The sequence below is a fragment of the Neofelis nebulosa genome, chromosome 15 (genome assembly GCF_028018385.1).
Source record: "Neofelis nebulosa isolate mNeoNeb1 chromosome 15, mNeoNeb1.pri, whole genome shotgun sequence".
NCBI lineage: Eukaryota > Metazoa > Chordata > Mammalia > Carnivora > Felidae > Neofelis > Neofelis nebulosa.
This window is the reverse complement of record NC_080796.1, coordinates 18044378-18057259: the sequence shown is the minus strand read 5'-3', so window position 1 is coordinate 18057259 and position 12882 is coordinate 18044378.

Below are 12882 nucleotides of genomic sequence, written 5' to 3'. Positions count from 1 at the left end.
AAACTCATCCCAGACACAGATTTTGTCTGACCCACCTTCTGCGCTGGGTCGGGTGGAAGGGTGTCCTCTGGGAAGGGAGTTCCGCCAGAAGTTGACTTGAGCGTCTGTGGGTCCCTGATGGCCTTGCAGGGTTGCTCTCTTTATTCCTCAGGGAGTAGTTTCTTTACCTTCTGGACGTATCTGTTCAGGATACATTTATTCATTCACCGAACAACGTAAGGTGGGCACCCACTAAATGCTGGACCCTGCACAGGAACGTGAGACACAGTGCTTAGCGGTAACAAATCCACTTCCTCCGCTCAAGAAGTTTACAATTTAGCAAAGGAAAAACAGAAAGGAAAAAAAAAAAAAAGAATCATTGACCTATGTCATCTCTAACTGTGAGTTATTTAGAGGAGATGACAGCCAAGCATTGGGAGTGTAGAATATGGATTGAATCTAGTCTGCAGAATGGGGGTAGATGTCCCTGGAAAATGACGTCTGAGCTGAGATTTGGGAAATATGTACTACTCGGGATTGAGGGTGAATTAAGCCTTGGGATTGAGGGTACTACTCAACAGAGCTGAGTACTGGGATTGAGAGTACTACTCAAACAGAGCTGAGATTTGGGAAATATGTACTACTCGGGATTGAGGGTGAATTTGACAAGCCACTGGAAGGGTGTATACATTAACATCTCAGCAATCAGCAGAGAGCTTGCTTAGGTTTTGCTCTTAAGACGGCAGCAGACTTAGCAAAGGGAGAAGGAGCCCATACTTGGGTAGATACAACCTCATCCACGTGGCATCTACGTTCTTCCTTCCAATCATCTCTTGACACCTGTTTCGGTTCGATGCAGCCAGTGAACTTTTTTCCTTTATTTATTTTACAACGTCAGTCAACTGGTCAACCCCCTCTTCAAAGCATGCTTCATCCCTAATGACTGGGTTGACTCCCTGACTTGTTTTCTTTGTCCCCACTTTCCCACTCTCTACCTCACCAGCTAGCCTCCTCCTTCCCCGCATTGGCTCCCGTCTTCCCCCTCTCTCGTGTTGCTGGCTTACACCCATCTTCACGGACGTTAGGCTGCGACTGGCCACAGGAATAGAGACGAGCCATTCCTGGGTTGGGTGCTCCTGTGGTTACAGAGAGAAATGCAATTGGTATGTGATTCTACATGGTTTTTTCCACCCTATACTACTGAGTAGAGTCAAATCACTTTTATGGTGAGATTTGTCCAAATCATGGGGCGCCTGGGTGGCGCAGTCGGTTAAGCGGCCAACTTCAGCCAGGTCACGATCTCGCGGTCCGTGAGTTCGAGCCCCGCGTCGGGCTCTGTGCTGACAGCTCGGAGCCTGGAGCCTGTTTCCGATTCTGTGTCTCCCTCTCTCTCTGCCCCTCCCCCGTTCATGCTCTGTCTCTCTCTGTCCCAAAAATAAATTAAAAACGTTGAAAAAAAAAACAAAAAAACAAAAAAAACAAATCTTTTCTCCCGTGGATTATCTTTACCTGGGAAACACGTGCTTGCAGAGGTATTAATAAAAGAGCTGTAGTTTTCTTCCTTTATCGGATTTCAGCCAAGCTAGCGGAGGTGTGACGCAGAAGCTGAAAGTAAATTTAATAGGAAACTTAGGTTTTGTTTCCCTGGCAACGTTAATTCAGTCTCCTTACAAATGGAAACGACACTGGAGGCCTTTGTTTCTGCATTCCCAACTCTGCAGGGCAACGTGACACGCTGAGCGGTCTGGAAACAGTGCCGGATGATAGAATCCTGCAGCATTTACTCTAGTATCTTCCCTCACTGAATTTCTTACGACCTCGTGGGCATTCTGCGGTAGCAGGGTATTCATCCCGTTTGCTAAGGGAAGCGGGACAGAAGAATAGTCGGTGCTGTGACTGTACATCAGGACACGCGTGTCAGCAGGGCACGTTGCGCTTGGCAGGGTCGCGGTGAGGCGTCTGGTGATTCGGGAACCACAGTGGATGGGAAGTCAAGGTCCAAGTGGACAATGGTCCAGTAGTTCAGACACCGTGGGCTGGAGAACCGGTGTGTAAGAGCGGTGTTTTTACCTCTCACGGATTTAAATAATTTGCCTTCAAAAGGCTTTGGTAAAGCAGCCCAAGTGTCCCTCAGTAGATGAAGGGATAAAGAATAAAGAAAAATTATATATTATAATATTATTATTATAATTATTATATATTATATTATAATAATTATAGTTATATAATATATAATTATATAATATATATTATATATTATTATATTATATATTATATATTATATATAATTAATATAATTATATTATTATATAATATTATTGTATTATATTATATTATTATATTTTTATATTTATAAAATTTATAAAATTTACATTTATATAAATTTTTATATAAATATATTTATATATAAATATTACATAAATTTATATAAATCATTTATAAATTTATATAAATATTATATAAATTATATACATTTATATATAAATATTATATAAATATTTATATAAAATTTATATTTATAAAATTTATAAAATTTATAAAATATTTATAAAATATATTTTATTATTATATAGAGAATATAATATATAATATTATATATGGAATTATATTTATATATTATATTATATAATTATTATGTATAATAATTATATAAAATATATAATATGTATTATATATGGAATATTATTCGGCCGTAGAAGGGAATGAAATCTTGCCACCTTCAACCACATTGATGGAGCTAGAGAGTACAATGCTAAGCAAAGTAACCAGTCAGAGAAGGTCAAATACCATGCGATTTCACTCATAGGTGGAATCTAAGCAACAAACAAACAAACAAAATGAAAAAAGGCAAAAAAAAAAAAAAAAAAAGGGAGAGACAAACCCAAACCCAGGCTCTTAAGGATGGAGAACAGAGAGAGTTGCCAGAGGGGGAGGGGGTGGGGAGATGGGTGAACGAGTGAAGGGGTTCAGGGCACCCTTATCTTGATGAGAACTGAGTAGTATATGGAACTGTTGAATCGTTATATTGTACACCTGAACCTGATATAATGTGTGTTCACTATACTGGAATTAAGATGTAAAAACTTAGTATGAAAGGGCCTTGGTAAAATTTGGTTTATTTTCTACATCTGGGGTTTCATGGACGCATTTCGGCGGGGTGGGGGGGGGGCTCTAATGACAGGCTGCTGAGACTTAAATCTTGGCTCTCCCACTTACTAGCTTTGAGACTTGGGAATACCTCTTGCTTTTCCCTGCCTCGGGTTTCTCATCCAGAAAACGGTCACCTAGTAGTTTAGGGCTGTAGAGATGGCTCAATGAAGACATTTCACCGAAAAAGTGCTTAGAGCCCAGTAGCAGGTGCTAGACATAGAACTGCGAGGCTCGCTGACACATATGAGCCTTGAGAAGAGAGAGCACGTGTCAGATCTTTTTGAGTCCTTGAGAAAAATGTCACTAGAACTGATAGACTATAAATTTTCTCCCCAAACGGATTCCATGGGAATTCGTCCTTATTTTGTAGCTGCTCCTTTAACCATGAGATGGGGCCGGGGCTTGAGATCATAGAAGAGAAGCCGGAGCGGGAAGAGTTGAAGGGGGAAAAGGAAAAGGAAGAAATGGGATAATATCCCATGACCTTGGAGCTGGATGGCAGACTGGCACCCGCCACATCTCCTTCCTCTGCCCCCAACGCCCCCTCCCACCCCCCACCCCCCACCCCCCACCCCAACAAGGTTTGCTCATTCCCAGTAACTGGAGATCCTGCTTGGAACCGTGAACCGCTTTTGGCCTGGATCTCCAAGAACCGAGTCCGAAACGTAACACCTCATGTGACGTGACCCACAGGTGACCACACAGTGCTGCGTCCCACAGGGAAGAACACAGTTAGCACGGCCCCCGGTCACGCACGAGCCCAGGGTTTTGCGTGAGCGTGGAGACGTGCAGGAAGTTTTTATTTTCTCGCCCTGCAGGTTGAGCTCAGAAAAAAAAAAAACAAAAAACCCCAAAAAGGACCAAATCCCTGTTTTCATCTGTCTTTCTTCAACACTTACCTTGCAATTTTTAGAAAATTAGAGGGTACAGTATTCATGTCAGTCCCAACGAAGACTTACAGCCCAAATCAACTAGTCCCAGGCGGAGAACACACGCCACGGATTCTCTTTGCGGCCGAGGATAAATGTCACTTTCGCGACGTTGTAATTGCTGGCTCTCCGCCCCCCTCTGCCCGTGCACATTCTCGTGTTCCCTGGCCCATGGGATGTTGTGGCTGAATGCACGCTGCCCGTGCTTGGGGAGAAATGCTGTCCAGAGCACAGACATTTGAAAAAGCGTACTCAGCTCCCCCGGGGGTTCGGTTCCCGGCCCGGCAGACATCCTCCAGCGCTTCCCAACTGTAGATGTCCCACTTCGTTCCTCAGCCCTAGCCGCCTTCGGGTTCTCCGTGCCTCCGGCCCTTGGCTCATGCCGAAAGGCACCCCCGTCCCCACCGTCGACAGAGTTAGCAAACTAACTCTCCCAACGTGTGAGAGCCCTTCAGATATTCCTTTTGTCACCGTGCCTTCAGCGGGGTCTGCAAGGCCACAGCAGTTTGGGGAGAGGCCAAGAAGACCAGAGAGAACCTCTTGTGTCGGCTCTGTCCGGAACCAGGGATTTATTTTAGCTCCTTTAGAGCTTCTCCGTGTTGGTTTCGTATTTTATAGGGCGTTCTGTCACTATTTTTTCATAACCGTTTTGACTGAATGTCATTCGTATCCACAGGCTTGGCCAAGCCAGACTTCTTCATGTAAGAAGTCACATTTGTGAAATGGAAATGCCATTATACATTATTAGCGTCCAATAATAGCTTGTGATTAAGTCCCAGTGAGATTTGGGGACAGAGGAAAGAACGTATCAATCGATGTGTGTTTTTATTCTCTGATTACCCTCTTGCAGACCCTTTCAGGAATCATAAAGATGGGAAGAAAAAGGCACGCAGGTGTTTTTTCCCCTCCCTTTTCCTCTCAGTAAATACTGTTACGTTGCTGCCTCTGGAGGCCGCAGGCCCCAATGAAATAAGGATGATCATTTGGACAAAAAGATTTCACACAGTGTTACTTTAGGGAGGAAGCTCTCCAGTAAGACAAAATGCCAATTGTTGTACAGAGATTCGTGGTTTTTTTTCAAGCGCCTAAAACAAAGCATAACTAGAGTATCGGACTGAGACACAGTTTCATGGTCATATTCGTGGGCTGAAGCCCTTCTCGGAAGTGTTGCTACCCTTCTACGAGATGTTGTAGTTTTCTGCGATAGCTCGGTGAAGCCATTCTGGCATCCTGGTAGGTTTGTCTCGTACATTCTATCGTTTGGTCTTCCCAGAACATTTAGCCGTATCTCATAACAATTGCAGTACATTTCTTATGTCTCCCATTTACACAAATAAGTGCCTTGCGTTGCTTATAATGATGGGACATTCAAGTTGGACCTAACAAAGGAGTTGTTCTGTTCTGCTTCTCTCTAAACAAGCTGGCGAATGGCTCGTAGTATCTTTAAAACACAATTACATGAATACAAATCAGGTTTTACCTTATTATGTTGTTGATGTTATTGGCATGTATCTCCAACGTGACATTGGGCCTGTCATGCTCATTATCTGAGTTTGGTAATTATGAGCAGATTGCATGGAAAGCGAATTTGGAGGTGGCTCAGGTCCTTAGTCCTTCCGGTGGCCGTAATTATCCCTCTGAGTAATTGCTTTGCACCCTTTGGTGGAGGAAAACAATAGTCAAGTGGAAATACCTATTTTGTAAATGACGGTAGGATTCTTTTTAAGGTTTTATTTTTAACTTCTAGTTTTTGAAAGAGCACAGGAAGATCATCTACAATTGGGGCCAATATTTAATTGAAATGAAACTCTATCCACCGGGGCGATCGTTTCTTTAAGATCATGTCAAAACTCTTGTCCTTTCTCTCTCCTTTTCAGAGTCCCGTAGGATCCAAAGTGCTGCTGGCAGCCGCCCCGGTGCCCCGAGAGGGGCCCAGAGAGGGGCCAAGAGCAGGAGAGTCAAGGCAGGCTCCCTCCAGGGCTCACCCCTGTGCCGCCAGCACTAAGGGGAGACCAGCTTTGAATACAGGGGCAATTCGATATGCTATTTGGCAAACAATACAATAGAATGTGCAAATGAACAGCCCTTTCTTTTCCATTGTAAGAGTTGCTGGGCAACTGTTTTCTCTTGTGCACATAAACTTGATGTCAGTGTAATTTTGGCAAGCTTGCTTAGCTAATTAATGGTCCTTATTAACAATCACAGATTTGTGTATTTGATCCCTGTATGGGCCACTTAGCGTTCTTTTTTTCTGCACTCCCAAATCTTGCAAATATAAGGCCTTGATCACCAGTCTGGCCAGTTGAAAGGCTCTCGGAGAATACTTGGCCATTCCGTCTTTGTCACGGGTAAAGTAGCTCAACTCATCTACCCAATGGTGGGCATCTCTTTGAATATGAAGAGGGCATTTCTTCAGGAGCAATTTCATTGCTACTCTAAATCTCTGTGGCCTATAATGAAATTGTCATCCCTGTTAAAATGTAAAGTGCACGATGTTCTATGCCCACAACCTTGAGTTGGAAATTGCACACATAACCTTGAGGTTGCATTGATTACCCCGGCTGCCCTTAGTTTTCATGGAACCCTGCCACTTGGGGCAGTGTGTGTGGGAGGGGACTTTGGACTTGAACACAGGCACTGTTTGGCCACTGACGTGCCTTGGTTGAATTCTGGCTACACCTCTTCACGGCTAGGAAAACATGGGCAAGTCTCAACTTTTTCAGTACCTAGAAATTGGGATCAGTAGTCAGTACCTGCCTCATAAGGCTCTTTTAAGAACTTTAAAATTTTTTAAAATGTTTTTATTTAGTTTTGAGACAGAGAGAGACAGAGCATGAGCAGGGGAGGGGCAGAGAGAGAGGGAGACACAGAATCCGAAGCAGGCTCCAGGCTCTGAGCTGTCAGCACAGAGCCCGATGCGGGGCTTGAACTCACGGACTGTGAGATCATGACCTGAGCCGAAGTCGGACGCTTAACCGACGGAGCCATCCAGGCGCTCCTGTCTTAAGAACTTTTAAAAGGTAAACTGAGATGTATTAAAAACGTTGAGTTTATTTGAGCAAAAAATGATTTGAATTGCACGGTATCCAATCGAGCAGATAGAAAGAAGCTCTGAAGTGAATGACTTTTCAGGCAGAAGGGAGCAGGAAGAAGCCAGATTGGTTGGTTATTGCTAAATTGTCTTCCTTTAGGGGATAGTAGGAGTCTATGAGGCACATTATCTGACTAGTGCTGATCAGGCGATCCTCGACTAGTTTAAGATTTCATTTCTGGAAGAGCTGGAACCGTATTAAGTCAAGTCTCTGATGACGTGGGGCTTAGCATAAGCAATTCCATTTGGGGCCTGCTGTCTTGTTTTTAATAGGACAAAACAAGATAATTCATGCAAAAGCACTCAGCACGGTGTTTTTAGTTTTCATGCGTTAGTTTCCATCTTTGGAAGGGAAAATGAGGATGTGGAAGATGAAACAATTTATAAAATGATCTTCTGGTGCTACGTTTGGGCTGATGAAATATTACGTTCTGTATAAAGCTTGACTTTCTGCTGAGATTATTGGTTAAATAACACATTTAATATACGAGGACCAAGTGGAAAAGAAGAGCCAGCATTGTTGCATTCTCGGCCTTATTTGAGCCTTGTCGGCAAGAACCCCCACGCCCAATACGGCCTTCAGAGTTTTGTCTGGCAACAGAACAAATCCAAAGACTCCTTGGCGTATGATGGATCATTGACCAACCGGAGGCTCACGGTGAGTCACGTGCTTTGCACCAAAGCTTTCCCATTGCAAAAAAGGAATAAGAAAATCTTAGTTCGCTGGGTTCTCGGGAGGGCTTGAGTACGATTATGCATATAAAACATTTCCCAACCCACAAAAGGCTTTCACAAGTAAGTATGATTATTTTGATGACAGTGGTGATGAAAATGATTTTAGGTGGCTGAAGTGTTAAAGGACAAAAATGTTACACAATCCCTTGAGAACAATTCTAGGAGTGAATGTTGAAGTCTAACGCGGACCCAGCTTTCCATTGTCCAGATCCATATTATCAGTCACCTGCTGGCAGGGGGCCTGTCCTGGAATCTGACTGATGGTATTCCTACTATTGTACCCCCTGTTCTTGTTGGCCACAAGTGACATAAACTATTCAAACGCCAAGGAGAGACCAATTCCCCTCTTTGGATATCTTGGCCTTTTTTCAGGGAAGGAGTCTTTCTCCTCAAGAAGTTGGAATCCACTCCTTGTCTCTCAAAAATAAATAAATGTAAAATATTTTTTAAAAACGGTGGCGGGGCGGGGGGTGGTGCCTGGATGGCTCGGTCGGTTAAGCGTCCGACTTCAGCTCAGGTCATGATCTCACAGCTCGTGGGTTCGAGCCCCGCGTCGGGCTCTGAGCTGACGGCTCAGAGCCCGGAGCCTGCTTTGGATTCTGTGCCTCCCTCTCTCTCTGCCCTTCCCCTGCTCACGGTCTGTCTCTCCCTGTCTCTCCAAAATAAATAAATGTAAACTATTTAAAAAAAATAAAAAGAACTTGGGATCCATTTCTTGACGAGGAATTTACGTGCCTTGTTGGGGGAAGAAAAAAATCGATCTGCAAAGAAAGCCTGTCAGAGAAAACACTGACTCAGACTGCGTTATTCCTTCAGATTCGTTAATGAAAAGCAGCTGCCCCTCTTCACAGCTGCAGTGGGGTGAGGGGCCTCAGGGCACCCGTTTGGGGTTGGGGGTGAAGTTCAGTGTCCCTCAAGTCAGTAAGGATTTTACATCTACCATGAGAACTTGCCTGTCTTGGAATGAGAAGAATGAGGCCTGAAGCATATTAAACCTCCCACCTACGTATCCAGACTGATTTCTTGCCATATCCCAGGTTTTAGTTTCTGTTTTAGGTATACGCCATCATTTTCCTTTCCGTCTTGGGAATGTTCTTTGCGTGCCCCCACCTCAGGGCCTTTGTACGTGTTATCTCTGGGTCTTGCACAGTCTCTTTCTCTTTCTTCCATCCCCCTATGGTTTCATAGGACTATAGCCTACCCTATAGTGATTGCGCCTATCACAGCACCTATAATTTAGCCATCTGTCTGTTGGTCTGTCTCCTTCACCGGCCTGGTGAGTCTGGAGAGTAGGACCATTTCACCATTCCACACTTCCCCATTGCGTTCCTTTCGCTCTAAGTGCCTGGCTCATTTTACGTGTCCAATAACCATTGCAGAATGAAAAAGTAAATGAGGCTATGCCACTACTCTTCTTTCTAACGCTGCTTTGAGTTTTAATATTTTAATCTCTTATGGACATTTTTATGCGATGGCATGCGATCCTTTTATAGCATGCAAGGGCCTGGGATCCCTAAGCCCTTCTTCAATGAGAGAAAACAGCTAGGCTTTCCCAATTAAATTGTCCATTCCCACGGGCAGGAGGAAGATTTGCCTTTGGGAATAGCTCTGGCTAAATGAAGGGAGTTGGAGTCCTAGCACTGAGATAGCTAATTGGTGGGAGTTACTTTCCATGTGTGAGCTGAGGATACAGCCCTGGGTAGCAAGCAACCATTTGTCATTGTGTGTGTGTGTGTGTGTGTGTGTGTGTGTTTTACATTTTTATTTATTTATTTCTAGAGCAGGGAAGGGGCGGAGAGAGAGGGTTAAAATCCCAAGCAGGCTCTGCACCGTCAGCGTAGACCCTGACCCCATGAGCCCTGAGATCAGGACCTGAGCTGAAATCAAGAGTCGGACACTTAACTGACTGAGCCACCCAGGCGCCCCTTCATTGTTGTTAGCGCTCCCGTTCTCTTGTCTCAAATTAGAGCGTTTCCGAGGGGGGGGGGACTTGTCTATCTGGGTAACTTCCAGATCCTACGGGACTTGCACAGAGGCCAGCATAGAGCGGGCTCTGGGTGGAGAATAATTTTGAATGAATGACTGAATAAGGAGAGGCAGACACAACTAAATATCTTAGGCGTTTTGGTATACACATGGTCATGGATATAACATATATAATATATATGGATCCATTGTATGTTATATAGATATGTTATTTACATGCGGTAGTGTGTGTGTGTGTGTGTGTGTGTGTGTGTAAAATCATATCCTCAAAACAGGCCTGAGAGACCACTAATACTCACGTTTACAGATGAAGAAAGAGAGATGTTAAATAACCTGTCCCAAGTTCTACAGATGGGAAATGACAGAGTCCCTTTGGAACCTCTTAGTCTTCCATTGGAAGCCTGTGCTTTCAACTGCCCTTAAAAAAAAAAAAAGTTTATTTATTGAGTTTGAGAGAGAGAGCAAGAGAGCACTCATATGAAAGCATGCACACAAGTGGGAGAGGGGCAGGGAGAGGGGGAGAGAATCCCAGGCAGGGTCTGCACCGTCAGCCCAGATCCTGACGTGGGGTTTGAACCCATGAACTGTGAGATCATGACCTGAGACAAGATCAGGATTCAGAAGCTTAACCGACTGGGCCACCCAGGTGCCCCTCTATTTGTTATCGATATTGCTTGTTTTATCTTATTTATTTATTTTTATTTTTTAATATTTTATTTATTTTTGAGACAGGGAGAGACAGAGCATGAACAGGGGAGGGTCAGCGAGAGGGAGACACAGAATCCGAAACAGGCTCCAGGCTCCGAGCTGTCAGCACACAGCCCGACGCGGGGCTCGAACTCACGGACCGCGAGATCGTGACCTGAGCCGCAGTCGGCCCCTCGACCGACTGAGCCCCCCCAGGCGCCCCGATATTGCTTGTTTTAAAAGGGTGTGGGATAGGGGACACGGTTGTCTGTTGTCATATGCACTTATTCCATCAGGCTCTGCTAAAGGCAGGGTAGTTACCTAGACGCATTAATCAACAAAACTTGTCCCCACTCAAAAGTCACCTTTAGCCTGGGTGGCTCACTCGGTTAAGTATCCAACTTCGGCTCAGGTCATGATCGTGTGGTTCGTGGGTTTGAGCCCTGCGTCGGGCTCGGTGCTGACAGCTCAGAGCCTGAAGAAGCCTGCTTCGGATTCTGGGTCTCCCTCTCTCTCTGCCCCCTCCCCTGCTCATGTTCTGTTTCTCTCTGTCTCAAAAATTAAGAAAAAAAAAAAAAATTAAAAAAAAGTTAGTGTTAATGAAATATTGACAAACAGGAAAGAGAAAAAGATTAGGCAAGGTGTATTTCACCCGAGGGCTGGCAAATGTTTATTTTTAACAGATTTAAATATTAGCACATTGATCAGTGCTGTGGGGCCCGTCTACTTCTGGTTCTTGTGAAAGTGACTCTGCCATTGGAGCCACACAATCGTCACTTTAGCTCCTGGGCCCTCCGATTCTCACTTCATTAATTGGAAGCAGGAAGTATCGGCAGAGATCATTCACGGGGCATGCGGAGTGATAAAAAGCTGGTCAGTCTCCAACTGTTGGTTTTTTTTTTTTTTTTTTTTTTTACCCCATTGGGTTTGAAACCATCAGAAAGGAGACCATGCTGGATCCTCTCTGCTACCTCCTTTCTCCCTCCACCTGGCCAGCTGTTTCTGGAGGAACAAGCTCCTGGGATTGGGATTTGTGGGTTTGTGAAGTAGGGGGCCCCGTGGGGGGAGGGAGGAAAGAGAGGGTAGCCATCCACGGTTGGGACGGTGACAGTGAGAGTACTTTACGGGTAGCTACTTTTAACTCATGGTCCCACATCAGCCAGCACAGAGTCACGGACCGTGGGTGGGAGGAAAGTGTGGGCGTGGGGGGGAGGCTGAGGCCAACGCTGACCACAGGTTCCTCAGGTTGAACCTAAAGAAACTGTATTTAGTTAGACCCCAGCACACTTAGCTAATGCAGACTCCTGGGCCCTGCACTTAGGGTCCTTAAGCATTACAGCTCCCGGCAGGTGCAGACAGATGCCTGGTCCAGGACAACTCTGAGGAAGTGATGGTAATGGAAGGAGCAGGGGCAAAGGAAATACTGAATGGTGTAGGCGGCCAGAAACAGAGCTCCGGAGCCCTCGACTCGCCCCCCTGGGAGCTCTACTGTGTCCCTTCTGCCCAGAGTCCCCACAGCTCATGTAGGTCAGATCCCTGAGAACAGATGTGACTGAGCCACAAAAGAAAAAAAAAGGCTAAATTTAGCAGGACATCATCAAACCCTTTCGTTTGATGAGTAATATTTGCCTAGTGCTTTGACGCTTTTGAAAGAAACATGAAATCAGAGGGTAAATTACTGGGACAGTACACAAAGCAGGTAGCTGGCCAGCAGGGCTTTAAGATAATCCTGAATCGAAGCAACTATGTCAAAAGCACAAGCAGCGTGTTGAAAAGGCTTTCGTAATTTATTTAGAAAGGATCTCATGTTCTTAGGAAAGGACTACGGTTTTCTTGCTAGAGGTGAGCAAACGCTTGGGTTCATGGCCATTAGATCAGACGTAATTAATAGAATGCTAACTCATTATTTCTGAAACCAAATCCCCCAGGTGCTGAGGGCAAGGCAGGAAGTAAAAAGCCACTCAAGCAAGGGACCGTGGCTTATTAACCACACTTCCTGTGATGAAACACTATCATTTCTTCTCTTTGCTTTAAATTTGTATCGCAGTGAATGGTTTATAACACACCTTTCTATCGAAACGGACAGCTTTGAGTATTTCAAGGTAGAGAAGAATGGGTATTAACATCCCCATTTGTAGAGGAAGATATGGGGACTCAGGCTCCAACGCTCAGAATGAGCACTTCACTTCCTCTCCTCTTCCCAAACCTAGTCTTAGCCCCTCACGTTATGATTGCTTCAAACTGGATAAAATGGGAATAAGCAGACTGATCACTAAGAGGGTGACTCTGAATCTTTTGACTCTGAATCTAGATATATTTCCGTTG